At 46.1% G+C, this 17,376-nt stretch overlaps 1 long non-coding RNA gene across 1 annotated transcript in view; it reads right to left on the bottom strand.

Annotated features, from left to right (window-relative positions):
• The window catches only part of LOC126524492 (uncharacterized), a 54,254-nt gene extending 40,750 nt beyond the window's left edge, over window positions 1–13,504 (bottom strand). Inside the window, exons 1-3 of the long non-coding RNA XR_011893150.1 lie at window positions 13,346–13,504; window positions 12,420–12,487; window positions 3,483–3,587 (exon numbers count right to left, since the gene is read on the bottom strand). This is a non-coding gene — a long non-coding RNA (uncharacterized lncRNA). The remainder of the gene's footprint in view (window positions 1–3,482; window positions 3,588–12,419; window positions 12,488–13,345) is intronic.
• Between the last annotated feature and the right edge of the window lie 3,872 nt (window positions 13,505–17,376).

Below are 17,376 nucleotides of genomic sequence, written 5' to 3'. Positions count from 1 at the left end.
TGATCACTGCGCTCCTTGCAAAGCGTAGTCACTTGATAATATTGGTCATATGTTGGATAATATGGTCATATATTGGATAATACAGGAACTGGGCACCCGTTTATTTGATCCTATGCACTCTTCATATTTTATTAAATGCGGCCGTGCATTAGCTAGCTAGGTGGTCACTACATGGACTACATTCAGCCCCTGCCAATCTCGGTCAAATAACTTGAGTAGAGTTTGCTGTAGCTGACTGGCTTCAAGCATCCCGTGGAAAGCTTGCTTTTTTATCTAGGGAAAATAATAATAGAACAAATGCATTCCAAATGAATACATTGTTAGGCCAAAAAGGAAAATAAAGACTTAGGAGGGAGAGTATGATACGACAGATCGAGCGCAGTTCTACTCTACTAAAAGCATGCCTGTATGCTCTTTGACCATAGGCCGTACATCGCTTAAATTCTGAAATAGATAATGACTAAGTAATGAAGGGGCAGCAGATTGGCCACCCAGGCCTCCATGCATAGGCACTGCTGCCTTGTGTACCCCTGTAAACCCCCATCATCTCTTAAAGCATGGATTAGAAAATGACACTGCTATTTGTAGTGGTATGCTTAGCATGAAGAGGAAATGTACACATTGTGTGATTTCAGTCCCAGTGAAGGGTAATGTAAGCAACATGTAATAATATTCGTTTTCATGCAAACGTTGTCTGTTTGAAAACATATCTGATAAGTATTTCTGCAAAATGTGATATCATGCTTACATATCGCTTTTATGTCAGTCATAATGAATTGTTATCAATGATAAGCTCACTATTTAGCCTGGGAGCTATTGAAAAACTTGAACAGCAAGTGCTAGTAAATTAAAAAGCCGTGGTTCGAAATTCACACGCGTGCTCAGTGGTAAAGAGGAGAGACCTGTGGATCTACACAGCTGTATTCAACGATAATAGAAGCATCTGTAAGATGACGTTAAGATAATGAACGCCGTTGCGCTGCAGCATGTAACGCTGTTGCTGCGACACACAGCTGCTTTATTGAAAAACGTGTGTGAATGCTCACGCTCTTTCTTGCAAGCTGTCGCTAGCATAACTACAAAAATCCGCTATCGCACCGCACACAACCGCGCATACCGATATGCAGGGTGATAACTTTATGGAACTTCTAAGGACCGCCTGTTGCAGATAACAAAATTCTAGTTCTTGAGCGGGATCATTCAGAGAGGTGGACCTTAGTTGCAGGAGAAATCGAAACGCATATTCATCTAATTAACAAAAATCCACTAATTATCTTCTGAATGAATTAGTTTTCAGCTCATATTGCAATTTACGAATTCTAGCCGGTAAGCTTGCAAGGCGTATCCAATTGAAATGTCTCCAGAATGACGCCACTTTGGACGTATGAGCCATAAAACTTGCCGCAAAAATGCACTGTTGTTGCACTTACTTTTCTTCAGTGAAACGCTCTTTTATGCATTCAAGCACAAAAGTAACTGGAACGCCCATGCATTTCGTTCCACCCACTTTGGGAAATAATTTCTCAAAGCTGGTATCATCCTGCGAATTCCCTTCAAGTACTTGAAAGCTCACCGGCTGCAATTCGTAAATTGCAATATGTGCTGTAATGTAATTGTTTAGGTTATTAGTTAACTTTAGCAAGTAAGCTTAAAATGGCTTTGATTTCTCGTGCAAGAAATGTCCACTCGAGTTCAAGGACAAGTATTACGCTATTTGCCCCAGGTGATTCTAAAAAAAAAATTCAATAAAACTTAAAGATGATCACCTTGTATATGGCTGTGACCCGATGAGGTACAAATAAATAAGAAAATTGGCGCAGTTAAGATGACTGCACAGTGTTTCGATTGCGGATCACCGCGCCAATGCAACACATGGAGTGAGAGAACGAAATGTGTCACTATAAGAGAAGCGTTTTCGCCGTAACACGGAAGCTTGAACCGACATCGACAAAAATATGTCACTGTCGAGTAGTCGGACCCCGAACACCTTTGCTCCGGCGAACGGTTGCAAGCTCTCAACCGCACCGTGCGGTCCCAGCGTAAATCGAAATGTCTTATCAGTTGCCCCTGCAGCACGCCGCCCATGCACCGAAGGCGTGCGGTTCGGCTTGCGGCGATGAAAAGCGTAAATCAACCTTAACACAGTGTGTTCCATTCATGCTACCTAATGTGGAACGGCAGAGGAAAAGCGTGTGCAGTAGTTGGTCACGAAATAGTGACCTCCGTATTAAGGAATGTAATGTATCTGTGTGGCCAAGTTCACAGACAGCTGATGCACAAGGACTGCCTGTGTTGTGGGCCCCTCGCTATGCACAGCTTTCCTAGAGGATAAAAAAAAAATTCATCCGCGAGCGTTGTATCCAAAGAAAAAACTTCCATTCCCGAAATGTCGACAAGAGGGATTACCGCCCGTTACACTGTGACAACGGAGCAGCGCCGCTTACTGGCATACGGTAAGTTTCTCGCACGTTATAAACACACATTAACCCCAACTCACACTGAAACTTAGGCCCAATCTATCGGCCATCTACCAGGAATAAGTGAACGGGTATACTTTTGAATCAATGCGCCGAAGCAAGGGTGACGGCGACTATGCCCATAGCACATGAAAGTTCGAAGCTGGACGTTTCGTGATGGTCCACTGGGCAACCCAATAACAAACGATATACATTTGTTCTACAAACTATTACAACATACAGAAAACGTATGTTTGAAACATTGTGCTTAGCACAAACAGATCTATCACAACTGAGCCCACCCACGAGCGAATATGCAGATACGGAATCAGAGAGTGACCGCACCCACGAACATTACCGAGTCAAAAACATAACAAGCCAACACTGCTTCAAAGTGATCAGATAATAAAGAGCGCAGGGGATAGAATACTGACCCTGAATAAATTCAGAAGCAGAAAGTTCTGCTAGCTTGGAGTACATTCCCAGCCTTGTTTCTATTACATGCACTGTATAAGCAGCTCGCACCCTTTGGACAAAGTGTAATCAGCTCCGAAAGCGCTTACACCTTCTCTATAGCAGCGACCAAAGCTTCGTGTCGTCAGCCCTGCCACCGTCTACAATATCCGTCGAAACAAAGGTGCAAAGGTGTGCTGAGCCGCATCGGTGTCATGCCCATCCATTTTAAGCACCGAGGCAACGCAGATAGCTGGGGCAAGCAATGGACTCGCCACTACGTGATAAAACATTGCAGTATCCACGGCATCGCCGTGAAAAGGGCCAACACTGTCCAAATGCATCTGCAGCGAAGTATTCCTGATATTACAGAATAGGGTGCAAATACAGATTGTTGCCAGGCGGCATCTATCCGTGTTGCGTAGGTAGAACTACATCCTGTTTCGTCTGTATGTCCCTCGTGCGGTACATACGAGCGGGACAAGCGTAAAATATAATTCCTGTTGAACACTACCGGCGCATAGGCTCCAGAACGGTGAATAACAATTACACCACTCAGGAGGCGCTACTTACCTTACATGGTGTACCGTCAGCTTCTTTTCGCACAATAATCCGGGCGTGCGCGTCGTAGGGTGATATTAGCAGACATGGAAAAGTACACGGTGTCACAACCGACGTCTGAAACGAAAGCGAGAAGTTAACCGGCGAATGAGTAAACAGAAGAAGGTTGGATGATTTAGCCGCATGAAATGTTTGCTCGTCATTACGTTTGACACTATAACGCGGACAATGCCCACTACCCACATGTCAACTATTGCCAACTTGACTGGGGCACAACTACTTTCTCTAACACACAAAAAATATTCCATATGCAAAAACGGTATCTACGCCACGTGTACCAATGCTCGTTATAATACAACCACTGCAGGATTCTTTCACAGGGCACATGTTATTACAGCTCACAAGCTATACCACTACCGTTTGAGTGCTCGGTTTAAATATGAAGTAAAAAAAATATTCATAGCCTCGATACCTTGGCACATTTAGAAAAAAATGAGAAATGTTATAATACTAGATGTGGAGAAAACTGGAAGGTTGCTGTACCACGCTTGAATTCTGGTATGGAGCGTTTGCGTTTTCTCTGCCATCTCTTTTAAGCTATTATCAGTCACTGAATTTTGATTTATTCAGTTGTTCCACTGTTACACTAAGAGACCTGTTTGCTCATTGACTAACGTGATTTCATCTATTCTGGTGTTTGTTTTATCTAGCTCAAGACTTTTTCTTTTCTTCTGCATTTATCAAGTGTCTTGATGTGCTTATCGCTTGTTCATTCTTTTGTGTTGACTGTGTTTGATTGATCTGGCTCAGGACTTTTTCTTTTATTTTGCTCTGATTAAGTGTCTTGCTGTGTTTATCGCTTGTTTATGCTCTGGGGCTGTCTAGACGCTGCCTTATATATGGGTCTGCGGACTCGTCAAGCCGCCAAGTGGCACCTTTTTTTTCGTAGCCCCTCCATCTGTAGCACCTGATGGAAAATAAAAATTCCATTTGATTTGATTAGTATTGAAACCATTTAAACATACATACGTAGGATTCGGTTACATGATTTGCAGTATATGATCAGAGCAGAATATTGCTTTCGCAAGAGGAATTCGGCTAGAAATTTGATAGGCAATCACATACACTTTCGCAATTGATTTTTGGCAGATGTTGACCGCACTTAACAAATTAATTAATTAATTAATTAAATTATATGGCATGCCTTCAAGCGCCGAGGCATTGTACATGGGAACAGGTTACATAGTATCCTAAAGAGTTACAACAGAATGAACTTGGTGCGTTATACAATATTAAAGGGAAATCATCAACAAAAGAGAATACTGAACAAACAGCAGGTATGACACCACGTATGGCAAAAAAAGTAAGAAAAGGAAGGAAGGGGAAGAGAATACACCAAGTAATCACACATGATCACCACAGTGAGGGTTGGTAGATGAACAACTGCAAACACAATTGGCAGAACCAATGTCACAGTCAATGGTAATGCGTTTATCAATAAATAAATAGAGCCACACAATGTAATGCCACCGTCGAAACGAGTTATGAATAAAGCGTTTACTGCAGCAGGGCTCCCCGTTTGCGCTTCCCTAAGAACACGTGGCGCCATTCAGCGGCGCCTGCACGTGGCCTCCGAAATGAAGGGCGTGTCGGTGCCTGCGAACGTGGAGGAACGCGTCATGCGGCAGCCGGGCTCCCCTCTCGAGCTTATTTCTGTATACGTTGCGCCATCTAGTGGCGCTGCCTAGAAGTCCACGCGTGGCTTCCGAGACGAGAGCACGGCGAACCGGTGTGAGCGAACTCTGACAATCGTTCCCTCGCTTGCCGCACACGCAGTGGCACATACTCAGTGATCCAAATTTACGCAGTGCGAAGAAAAGTGCTCGTGACCGCTCTCGCAAAACTGGACAATCGCCCCTTTACAGAGGAAAAAGCTCTAGGACACTGGTCCAGACGGGCTTCGGCACTCAAGGCCTTAAGGGCTTTGTTGAAGTTTTTAAGGACATGCCAATTGTGCGACCGCCTCTGAACGTTGTAGCGCGTAGTTTCGCGTTACTGTGTCAATTTTCTTTTTTTTCCATTTTTTTCCTCTTCTTCTTCTTTCTCCTTTTATTCCCTTTACCCCTTTCCCCAGCACAGGGTAGCCAGCCGGGACTTACACTGGCTAACCTCCCTGTCTTTCCTCTCCTTTGTCTCTCTCTCTCTCAGTGATCCAAGCTGGCGACAAATTCATCGAAGAGCTGAAGACCGAGTGCATTTACAGCGCAGCTCGCCCGAATGTTGGCGGGGAACACGTTCACTGAAAAGCGGCACATAGATCACTTGTGGTGCAGCCCGGTAAAGCAGGGTTGCGGTCCATGAGGAACCTGTATAGCGTGGATTTGATTGTACCCAGCAAGGTGGATGTTGATTCCGCCCAGGCTCTGTTGTAAGCCGAAAGCCTTAGGCGGCTCATGGGAAGAAAATTTGACCGTCTGGCGTTATGACGCCAAATTTAAATGGCCTCAAGATTGGGGGTTGAGCCCTCTACCATAGTTGGGAGTCGAACCCACAACCTTTGGTGCTAATTAACAACAGTAAATAAGGTAGAGCTAGCGCACTCGAATCCTCGACCTTTGGTGTTATTTGAGGCAAAGTAATTATAGCACAGCTAATTAGGATGGACTTAAGTAAAGCACTTGTATCCATGACCTTTCATGGGAGTTGAACCCACTACCTCTGGCCTTAATTAGGGCGAAGCTAATTAGGGCACGGGTAATTAGAATATAGTTTAGACACTCGAACCCACGATCCTTGGGGATCAAACACTCTACCTTTGGTGAGAGTCGAATCCACTTGGTGATATGGGCGAACCAGCGATATCTACAAGTTGGATTCTAAATGACATCATGAAGGTCGAGTGCCTAACCCATGGTCTTTAGTGGTAGTCGAACCCACGACCTTTTGTATTATTTAAAGCGATGTTGAATAAGGCACTCGAACCCACAACATAAGATGGAGATATGGGCGAACCGAGTATATCTCTAAATTGGATTCCAATTGACACAGTGTAGGTCGAGAGTCGAATACACTACCTGTGACGTTAATTAAAGCGAAGTTATTTAAGGTACAGCGAATTAAGAAAGCTTTAATTAAAGCACTCGAGCGCACGAATTTTGGAGGGAGAAAACAATAGGAAGTAGCGCATCAGAATGAAATGTCCGGTAATGTAATGAATGCCTCGTGAGCACGCAGGCGAAGGCCTTCATCCTCTTTAACTTATGCTAAAATGACTCAACTTTTTGCCATTGTAGAGCAGCACATCCGCAGAGGCACATACCTAGTTTCCCAGGTTCGCGTCAAAGATGTTCAGTAAGGAGCGGCGGATGCTTACTGGCACATACCCAGTGCTCCAAGTCGGCGTCAGAGGGTTTCCTTGAAGAGCGGCACGCATCCAGCACCACATCTACAGTGTCCTATGTCGGCGTGATGGAGTTCGTTCAAGAGCGCAACATATGTACACATTGCCTCAGTGATTCAAGTTGTTCGCACGGCAGGTTTCGAATCCTTTTCCCGCAGCACAACATCCTGAGGCTCTACCCATTTCACCATGGACCGCGCAGTGCACTAGGTAGGCGGGAAAACGGCTAGAGACATAGTTACATAAAAAAGTAGCGCGCAGACAGTGCGTGAAGCATCCGAAGAATGCTAACGCAGTACAGGAGAGTGATCAGAAATAGGCAACATCGATGGAAAGCCGGTTCTAGTCATTAAATGTGTGCGGTATGAAAGAATAGAGAAGAAGATCCCAGGGCAGATGGGCACTTTTTATGAGTAGTTCATGATAAAGCAATAATGTCCAATTGAACGTCACTGAGTGGTCCGTCTAGTAACGAACGCCTCGCGGGCAAGCGAGCGCGTTGAGCCACTTAGCTGATGTAGCCCAGTGGGTAGGAAATCCAGATTGTGAGCGTGAGGTCATATGTTCGAAACCCACTGCTGCCAACGTTTTTCCTTTTGAATTCTGTGTTTATACATTTCTTGATAGTGATTACCGAGGCGAAGTTAGAACGCAGGCGAGAGTTTGCGAGGCCTAGGGACGTGCGGACAACACAGGCTTCCGAGAGCGAGGGCGACGTGGCGACATGGCGATGCCCTCTTTTCTCACGCAACACCTGGTGCTGCAGCACACCGTACACCCTAGCTCTCAAAATATTTGCGTAAGATAGAACAGCATAGAACTACCTGCAATCACGCTCACCTGGTGTACAAAGAGAGAAATACGGCGCCAGAGAGACTTGTAAGGCTGGTTATTGATGCATTATCATTCTCAGGGTACTTGACGCACCCTTCAGGTGCTAGCTATCGATGTGTTCAAGTTTGTATGTAATCGTTTTTCCGCCTACGTGGGTCACTGGGTAGTACATGGTTGGATAATGATGACGATGATGATTTACTGGCATCCCCTTTCTAACAGGGCCGCGTCAAATAGTGGCTTAGCTGGCTTGGTTTAATCAGATATGCTGTACATATTTTTCGTTCTATCATTTTCGCACACATCTCCATAATGGTCTTTGCTCAAAACTTATGTACCTACCTTGTATCGCTACATATGCCTCTAACAGATACGCTCGCATCGATTTCGTCCCAGATTCTTTTCGCGAATACTCTAAGCGTCTTTTGTTTATCCAGACTGCTGACTGGTTGCTGCTTCCGTCCGCGTCCAATCCAAGAGCTTCTGGAAGGTGTACGTTATCTCCGGGTCTCACTAGGTCAATCCATTCGCATTCCATTAGGATGTGCTAAGTAGTCTACGGATTTTGCTGCTGCATACATATGCTTCATCTTGTTGTGAATATTTGATACGGTATGCTTCCGTCCTTGGGTAAACCAGTTCGAGCGTCAAATAGCAAGGCACTGCCCTTTGTGTTATCGTGCAGATTTGCCCCTTCTAATTTCTTTCTTTCCATTCTCGTAAATCTTCATGTTTTTTTTTGTTTGCGTTACTTCCATTCAATTCTCTGTGTCTGTTCCTATCACTTTCTTTGTGCTGACTCCTGGCTTTCTACTGTACATTCAGTTACCCTGTACTTGGCTACCAGCTTTCTTGACCTCTTCCTCCATTCTGTGTCACGCTTTTCAGGTGTACTTGCGTACTTTAGCCACACATTTACTTTGTTCTACGTCCTTGCGCATTTCTTCAAAACTAATTTGGCTCTGCGCTTCTCCGAACCCAACCCATGTCACCATACACTGCCTCATTTCTGGTTTTACTGTGGGCTCCCGAAGTTAACCAGCAGCATCTTTGGTTAACTTATAACCCCGAGAAAATATCCGATTTGAAGCACAGAATGGCGTTTGCGAACGTAAGCTCTGGCACCATTACTCCTTTCAAGATTACACGCACCGCCTCATAATTACGGTGGCCCCAAAGTGCTCTGTTTCGTTATTTCTGCATTACGCTTCTCCTTTATTTCCGGATTATCTTGGTGAGTTCTTGAGCAAGTCTTTCCTTCGTTAATGTATACGCCGAGATTTTAATATTACTTGACTATGGGTATGACTTGCTGTTGAATTTACACCACGTGATTACTCGTCTCTTCGATAAACATTATTATTGTACATTTCTCTGTGCTAAACTCAAGAACTAGATTTGTCGCTGCGTTGTCGCAGATATTCGAAAGTGCCTGTAGATGTCTTGCATTGCCAGCTAGCAGCAGTACGTCGTTTGCGTACATCGGTCCAGCGGCCTTCTGTTGCACCATTTGTCCATTACGCATGTAGCATAAATCAAACCGTAATTCACTGTTTTCTAGTGGTATTTCTATGCTGTCAACAGAAAGCGTGAACAACAACGGAGACAAAGGGCATCCTTGTTACAGTCCTTGGTGAATTCCCACCATTTCGTTAGATTTTCGATCTTCTCATACAATTTGTACTCGGCTGTCTCTGTACATATCCCTCAGCAGCTCCACGAAATCGTCATCTATGACTTCGTGCTTGAGAATGACCCCTAAGAATTGCTTTTCTACGTTTTGGTAGGCTCCTTGAATATCTAGAAATGGTATCCATCAAAATATATTCTGAGCTACTGAAATCTCTATGCACCGTCTTAGGACTATCCCCTCAGCGTCTGCCTAGTCTGAACCGATTTTGTAGTACATCATTTTTCCCCACCCACTTCGACAGTTCTAATTTTTTGGCTTGCATTGCCAGTCTTTATAGATCACCGACGTTACCGTAACTGGCCTGAACGAGCTCGTCTTGTCCTTATCAACTTTGCCTTTGTAGGTGATGTTCATCTTGGTTTCACGCCGTTGAACTAAACTTTTCTTCTAATCACTTTGTTTATGTGATTAGTCAGCAGTGCCTTGATCTTTGAACACAGGTTCTTGGTTAAGTGTAATGGGTAACTGTATGTAAGGTATGTATAAAACTGGGTAAGTGTAATGGGTAGTGCATCGGGCTGCAGAGGTGAGGGAACAGGTTTGGAAATCAACCATCGGACCAACTTGTGTCATTCTGCATGTGGTAATGCGTAGTTATGTGCCGCTCTTTAACGAACGTATTTAACGCCGACAGGGGTCGTTGTAGACGAGGGACGGGGTAGGCGCCGCTGTTCAATGAAGCTCTTCGACGCTGACTTGGAGCTCTGGGCATGTGCCACTCGGTCTGTGCTAGTCTTCAATGAACCTCTTCGATGCCAACTAGGGTGAATGGACATGTGCCGGTTGGTGTGTGCCGCTCTTCAATGAACGCCTTTGACGCCAACTTGGGTAACTAAGTATGTGACACGGCTGATTTCACGGCTGACGACGAAAAGAACCCTCAAATTTCTTCGATTCTGAGCGAAATCGACCCCATGAGACAAGGGTTTCTGTGGCATGGATTCAACCCAACCCTTTAGCACGCTAGTGAACGACCGAACTGGCTATGAACGACTTTTAAATGAAAGGAAGCGTGAAAGAGGAGCTCGGTTGCCGCATGATGCGTTTCTCATCGTTGCCACACAGCGGCGCGCCATGCGTTTCGGAGGCCACGCAAGAAATACATGCCTGCGGGCATGTATTTCTAAGATGCCTTGTATGAGATATTGGCCAAGATAGCTGCAGCATCAGCCACGGTCAGCAAAGTCAGGGATGTTTCGCATAGAATGCCACGCTTTTAAAATAGGATATGCTTTCACAAGTCTCGTTGCGCGTTAAAAAATAAAGGACATAGAAAGATAACTACATTTACTACCTCCAACTATTTGTCAGACCTTTTCATTCCGGAAGCTGTCGCACCTAGAATTATTGAGCGCGTCGCTGCGCACAAGTCCGTGCCACGTCCCTCCCCTCCAAGCCACCTCCACCTCGTACTTAAACACATTTTATTCTGTTTCATCAGCCGTGAAATCACACAAACTCAGTCAGCATTATAGTCTTGCATGTCTACACTGGCTCTTTTTTTACACATCAGCGTCAGTGATTACCAGCGACCAGAAGAAGATGTAACCTCGCATTCTTGAACTCCACCTTAACAGGGTAAACAGATGGCAACGCCCCCCTCCCTCCCCCCCCCCCCCATGTGTTTACGGCTTGTCAGTCACACGCCTCGGCGATTCCTGCGTTTAAACTGTACAATCAGTTGCTTTCAGCATCTACTAGGTCGTAATGGAGCATTGGTGCGTCTTTAAATGAATTCCTCATTGTAGCAATCGCCGAGGACTAATATTCAAGCACAGTTTCTTCTACTGTAAAGGGTAGCCACTGCGCTCTGCGCAATAGTTTGGAAAAAGAACTTTGAGTCTAAGTTCATTGGTGAATGCGTTTATGAGGTACGCTAAGTCCCATAATTCTATGAGAAATCGCCGACAATTTGAGAAAAAGGAAAGATACGACAAAGTCATAGCCTATTGCGCCAGTCATGCTTTGCGAGAAGAAAGCTTCTTCTCGATTTGTTAGTGGAAGTTGCGAAATGCCTGGGGCTTGCTCTTCTACTAGGGATGTTATGCATGCAACATAAATTTAAGTGCGTAATATTACTGTTCAACTCAAAGCTGGTACAAAGACAAACCTACGCTATCTATTAGAAAGAGTCGACATCAGTTATGATGTCCATGCTTTTGCTGTGTTTGAGTAGTACGCCGCGATTTGGCTGTTAGAGAAGTGTTTGGGAAAGGTCGTAAAAAAACTAATAGGATTTTATCATTCGCATCTGAAGGGTGAGCTCGAGTCAGCGACTGTGCGGACGCAGTGCAAACTCCTGCGTGCGCGAGATATCAACCGAGATTTTTGGACAAGCAAATGAGTGTCATGCCAACTTTAGTTTGCGGAAGGTTGCTGCGAAAGGCTCCTTTAAACTGCACTGTTATATAAAATTATCTGGATGAACCCCTGCATAAATTTGTATGAATGTAAACCTATGGAAATGGCAATTCATGCTAGCGTTTATTGATAATTTCATTTTCGAGGAAGGGGCGAACTGATTCTTAACTTTCTTAAGTCTGCAACGTAACGACAGAATGAATATTTTTAGGCGAAAAGGTTTCGTATATAATTTCTCGTGTTTCTGTTTTGGCAAAATACAAAGCAAAAACTTTAACATGTCACTTGATCTACCATATGGTATGGGCGCCTGAAAGGATGAACATTAGGTTGCGGTGTTACTTGTTACTTTGTTCAGACATTTTCTGTAGTGCAGTTTTCCTGTTAAATCACAATATTATTTCTCACTCAATAATGTCATGTAAATTAATTTTTTACAGTATAGGATTAACGTTTCGAAATTGAATTGTCTGGTAAGAGGGAGGCCGAAGTAGAGGGCTCTGGATTAAATCGGGCCACTTGTGGTCATTTAATGTGCCCGTGAATCTAAGTACACCAGATATTGAAAAGCAGTTGCACGTACTGAGGGGATGCCTCAGCTTGTGATACATTATCACTACAATGTTAAGGACTGCGAGCGGCGCAGGAAATACACACTCACTATTGATAGCGGAGCCAAGCGTTTGCAATACCACTCGTCTGTAACCCAGGCTCTCAATTTGGGCAGTGCTGAAACAATGAAATCGAAAATATACAGTGGTTAGCATTTGAAAATTTCAATAAATTAGAATCTGAACGGTGCCGCGTATTCGTCTCGCCTTCTGGGCTAAAATACTGCAAGGTGATGCAAACTTAGCTGTATTAATTGAGTACTTAAGCGGTACAACAGCGTTGTAGGGTGCTTAGGTAAAACTTAGCTTCATATGTAGAACAACCACTGCCCAGTAGTGGTATGGAATAAGAGATGTTTGGCAGTGATGTGTTTTAGTCTGGTGTGATAATTAAAAAAAGAAGAGAAGAAGAAGAACCTCTTTAGGACATAACAGTTCCGTCACACAGAAGTGCTAACCTTATAGCTGCCTAACAATGACCAAATGGTTCTTCTCGCTCTTTTCATATGGAGCGAATAAATTATGGAATAATGAATTTACCTTACGCACACTCTCTTTGAGCAAAATGGAATCGGTACAGGAGAATCCCTACTGGACCCTCAAGAACTGTCTCTATCTTCGCCGAAAAACTTAGCCGAAGAGCGTCTTTTCAACCCGCTGCAATTAGAATCGAAGTACTACGCAGGACGTGGAAACACCCAAATGGTACGGCGCGTGATCGCCTTACTGTAAAGAACGTATGACAGATAGTGCTCTTTATGTTCATAACAGCGGTATAAGTGCTGCTAAAACACCTCCAATTTAACGCGGGCTTGGCCCTCTACGCATTTACTTAACATGCCAACAGGTGCTACAGTAATGTACAAAACGACTATTTCTCGGTCATTGGAAACAAAACGTTCTCCCATGATGCATCTCTATGATCGTTTCAGTTTAAATAATATGACATCCGTGCGACAGAAGTAGTCGTACTTACCGGCGACAGCGAGAACGAATGCTAAAAGGTAGTTTAAGGACGCCATAGCTGGCGCCACGTGGTTTAATAGTAGGAAGCCAGCGTTGGATCTCGTGTCGACTTCGTTCTCATCACATGCGTCACTATAACTGCCAGATGCAGTCTTCGCCTTAAGCGCGCTCAAATGAACTCTCCCTCTGGGCTCCTTTCCATCGCGTCTATTGTTTCGCGCTTTTGGCAGGAGCGTTTACGACGAGCAGGCAGGTAAGCCTGTTGAATTGTTTCGATTTTGATCCGCTGTAAGGACGACCTGTCTCTTTAGAAAAGTGTTGCCTTGGATTTAGAGCTCCACGACACGCGTACGCTTATTTGGGAGATGTAGGCCTACCATTAAACTGAGCACTCTACATGCCGCTTTTATTTGGATAAGGAAAATACCTTCACATCACGCAGCGAATGCCTGCGGTAGTCTTATGCCCGATCCTCAGTCTCTCAGCTAACAGGAACACAAAATTAACGAGAATGTTTTTGCTGGGGTGGAAAGGCAGGTAATGCAGACGCGTGCCTGTAGGAGTGCGCACTGCATTATGGCCACCATGAGTTCTGCAAGCAGCGTCATGGGACGAAGTTTTCTGTGCTCACGGCATTGCTTCTTTTCAGCCTCTGGCACCGTTATCGTACGTTATGCGATGGCGGGTGCGCTTAAGTTCAGCTTTCTATTGGTAATGCTTCTTTTTATATTGTTACGATATGTTATTGTTACGATATTGTTACGATATGTTACGATATGTGTTACGCCCTCACCTCGACGCCATCAGTCTCGTTCGCCCCAACCCCGTCGCTTCTCTTCGCCGCCTATCGCCTCCCGGATCCAGCCGGAAAACTAGGCACTGCAGCTTCTGGAGGTGAAGCTGCATTATCGACCCTGCCCTCAAATCCTCTGCTCATGTTACCCACGAACCGAAACCTTCTTGACGTTGACGTTGACGGCTATCCTGTCACGGCACTCATTGATACAGGAGCACATCTTTCAATTATGAGGGCTGCCTTCCGACGACGACTCAAAAAGCTCCTCACCCCAGCGTCGGCCCGCGTCGTACGCGTTGCGGATGGCGGTACTGTGCCTATCATCGGCATGTGTACAGCACGCGTCAGCATTGCCGGCCGCCACACTCCTGTCCTCTTCACCGTAATTGCTCATTGCCCCCACGACCTCATTCTCGGCCTCGATTTTCTCTCCGCACATTCTGCTCTTATTGACTGCTCTTCCGGTACCCTTCGCCTTGAGTTGCCGATGCTCGCAGAACCTTCTGACGCACCCCACTGCCGCTTACGTCCCACCGGTTTTCTTCGCCTGCAGCCTAAGTCAATAGCCTACATTGAACTGTTGTCTTTCCCACCAGTTCCTGATGGCGAGTACCTCGTCACTCCTCTGCCCGACATTTCAATAAGGTATGACGTTACAGTGCCTCACAGTATACTTAATATTACTGGGAACCGCACTCGAATGCTTGTCTGTAACTTTGGATTGGCAAAGCAAATTCTACCGCAAGGTATTTGCCTTGCCACCGTTGATTGTCTCGACGACCAATACGTGGCAGCGTTATCGGCCGATGATTCTCGCGAGCTTAGCAGGCCCCTCGCGCCAGCCTCGGGTGCCGATCCCAATATAAAGAATATGGTTGCAACGGACCTGTCCTCGGCGCAGGCTGAAGAGCTTTGCCAAGTATTATCGTCCTACCGAGATATTTTCGACATCGACGATCGCCCTTTAGGCCAGACGCTCGCGGTGAAGCATCGTATTCTTACCGGCGATGCTACGCCTATTCACCGACGACCGTATCGAGTTTCTGCGTCGGAACGCCGAGTAATTCAAGATGAAGTCAACAAAATGCTCGATAAAAACATCATTGAGCCTTCTTCGAGTCCCTGGGCGTCACCTGTGGTGTTGGTTAAGAAGAAGGACGGCACGTGGCGCTTCTGTGTAGATTACCGTCACCTGAACAGCATTACAAAAAAGGACGTCTACCCGCTCCCACGTATAGACGACGCCCTTGACTGCCTGCACGGTTCCAGCTATTTCTCGTCTATTGATCTTCGTTCGGGATACTGGCAGATTGCTGTTGACGATATGGACCGCGAAAAAACCGCGTTCATCACACCTGACGGCCTATACCAATTTAAAGTAATGCCGTTTGGATTATGCAACGCCCCTGCCACCTTCGAGCGTATGATGGACTCCTTGCTCCATGGTTTCAAATGGTCCACATGCCTCTGCTACCTCGACGACGTCATCGTCTTCTCGCCAACGTTCGACACTCACCTTGAACGTCTCACAACTGTACTTGATGTATTTCGAAAGGCGAAGCTGCAACTTAACTCGTCCAAATGTCGTTTTGGCCACCGGCAAATTACTCTTCTGCGCCATCTCGTTGATGCTTCCGGAGTACAGCCTGATCCCGACAAAACTCGCGCTGTCAGAGAGTTTCCGGTTCCGAAGACAGCCGCAGACGTTCGAAGTTTTGTAGGGCTATGCTCGTACTTTCGTCGTTTTATTCAAGATTTTGCGGCAATTGCTAGACCCCTCACTAATCTTTTGAAGAAAGGCGTACAATTCTCGTGGGGTACTGCAGAAGCCGCCGCCTTCTCTCGTCTCGTTACTCTTCTCTCCTCACCACCCATTCTCGCCCACTTCGACCCTGATGCCCCTACAGAATTGCGTACAGATGTCATGGCGTAGGTGCCGTCTTAGCCCAGCGTCAGCGTGGCCAGGATCGCGTAATTGCTTATGCGAGCCGCCTCCTCACACCATCGGAGCGCAACTATTCCATTACGGAACGAGAATGCCTTGCTGTAGTCTGGGCGGTTGCGAAGTTCCGTCCTTACCTTTACGGTCGCCCTTTTTCCGTAGTAACTGACCATCATGCTCTCTGCTGGCTCTCTTCGCTAAAGGATCCTACAGGTCGGCTTGGTCGCTGGGCTTTGAGGCTACAAGAATTTTCATATTCCGTGGTGTACAAGAGTGGCCGCCTGCACCAAGACGCTGACAGCTTGTCGCGTTACCCTGTTGACGACTCTGACTCCTCCAATATTGCCAGTGCTTCTTGCGTATTCTCTGTATCACAGCTGCTTCATTTCGCCGAAGAGCAACGCCGTGACGCCTACATCAGAGCACTCATCGACCGTTTTGAGCACTCTCCGGCCGATGCTACTCTACGGCTCTTCGTCCTCCGCGACGGTACTCTGTACCGTCGTAACCTTCATCCGGACGGCTCTGAGTTCCTACTTGTAGTACCTAAACACCTCCGCTCCGTCGTTATAGAAGAGCTCCACGACGCACCAACGGCAGGACATCTCGGCGTATCTCGAACCTATGACCGTGTACGTCGCCGTTTTTTCTGGCCTGGTCTTGCCCGTTCCGTACGACGTTACGTCGCCGCTTGTGAAGTTTGCCAACGACGCAAGAAGCCTTCCCAGCTCCCCGCTGGTTACCTGCAGCCGCTCGACATTCCTGCCGAGCCCTTTCATCGTGTCGGCTTAGACCTTCTCGGCCCATTTCCGGAATCTACATCAGGAAACAAGTGGGTTGCAGTCGCGGTGGACTACGCGACCCGCTACGCCGTAACCTGTGCTCTTCCGACCAGTTGCGCAACTGATGTTGCGGACTTCCTCCTACATGATATTATTTTGATGCATGGTGCTCCGCGTCAATTGCTAACAGACCGTGGCCGTAGGTTTTTGGCCAAAGTCATCGACGACATCATGCGTGCCTGCTCAATACGTCACAAATTTACCACCTCCTACCATCCCCAAACGAACGGCCTCACTGAGCGCTTGAACCGCACCCTTACAGACATGCTATCCAAATACTCTTCCGACGACCACCCTGACTGGGACCTGGCTCTACCTTACATTACCTTTGCATATAACTCTTCCCGTCTCGAAACTGCTGGCTTTTCCCCGTTTTACCTCTTGTATGGCCGCGAACCAACGCTACCACTGGACACTGTGCTTCCGTCCGCCACAGCTTCAACTAGCGCTTATGCCCGTGA

The sequence above is a fragment of the Dermacentor andersoni genome, chromosome 3 (genome assembly GCF_023375885.2).
Source record: "Dermacentor andersoni chromosome 3, qqDerAnde1_hic_scaffold, whole genome shotgun sequence".
Classification (NCBI taxonomy): Eukaryota; Metazoa; Arthropoda; class Arachnida; order Ixodida; family Ixodidae; genus Dermacentor; species Dermacentor andersoni.
Note: the sequence above shows the minus strand (reverse complement) of the source record. Positions and strands in the feature narration are given on the sequence as shown.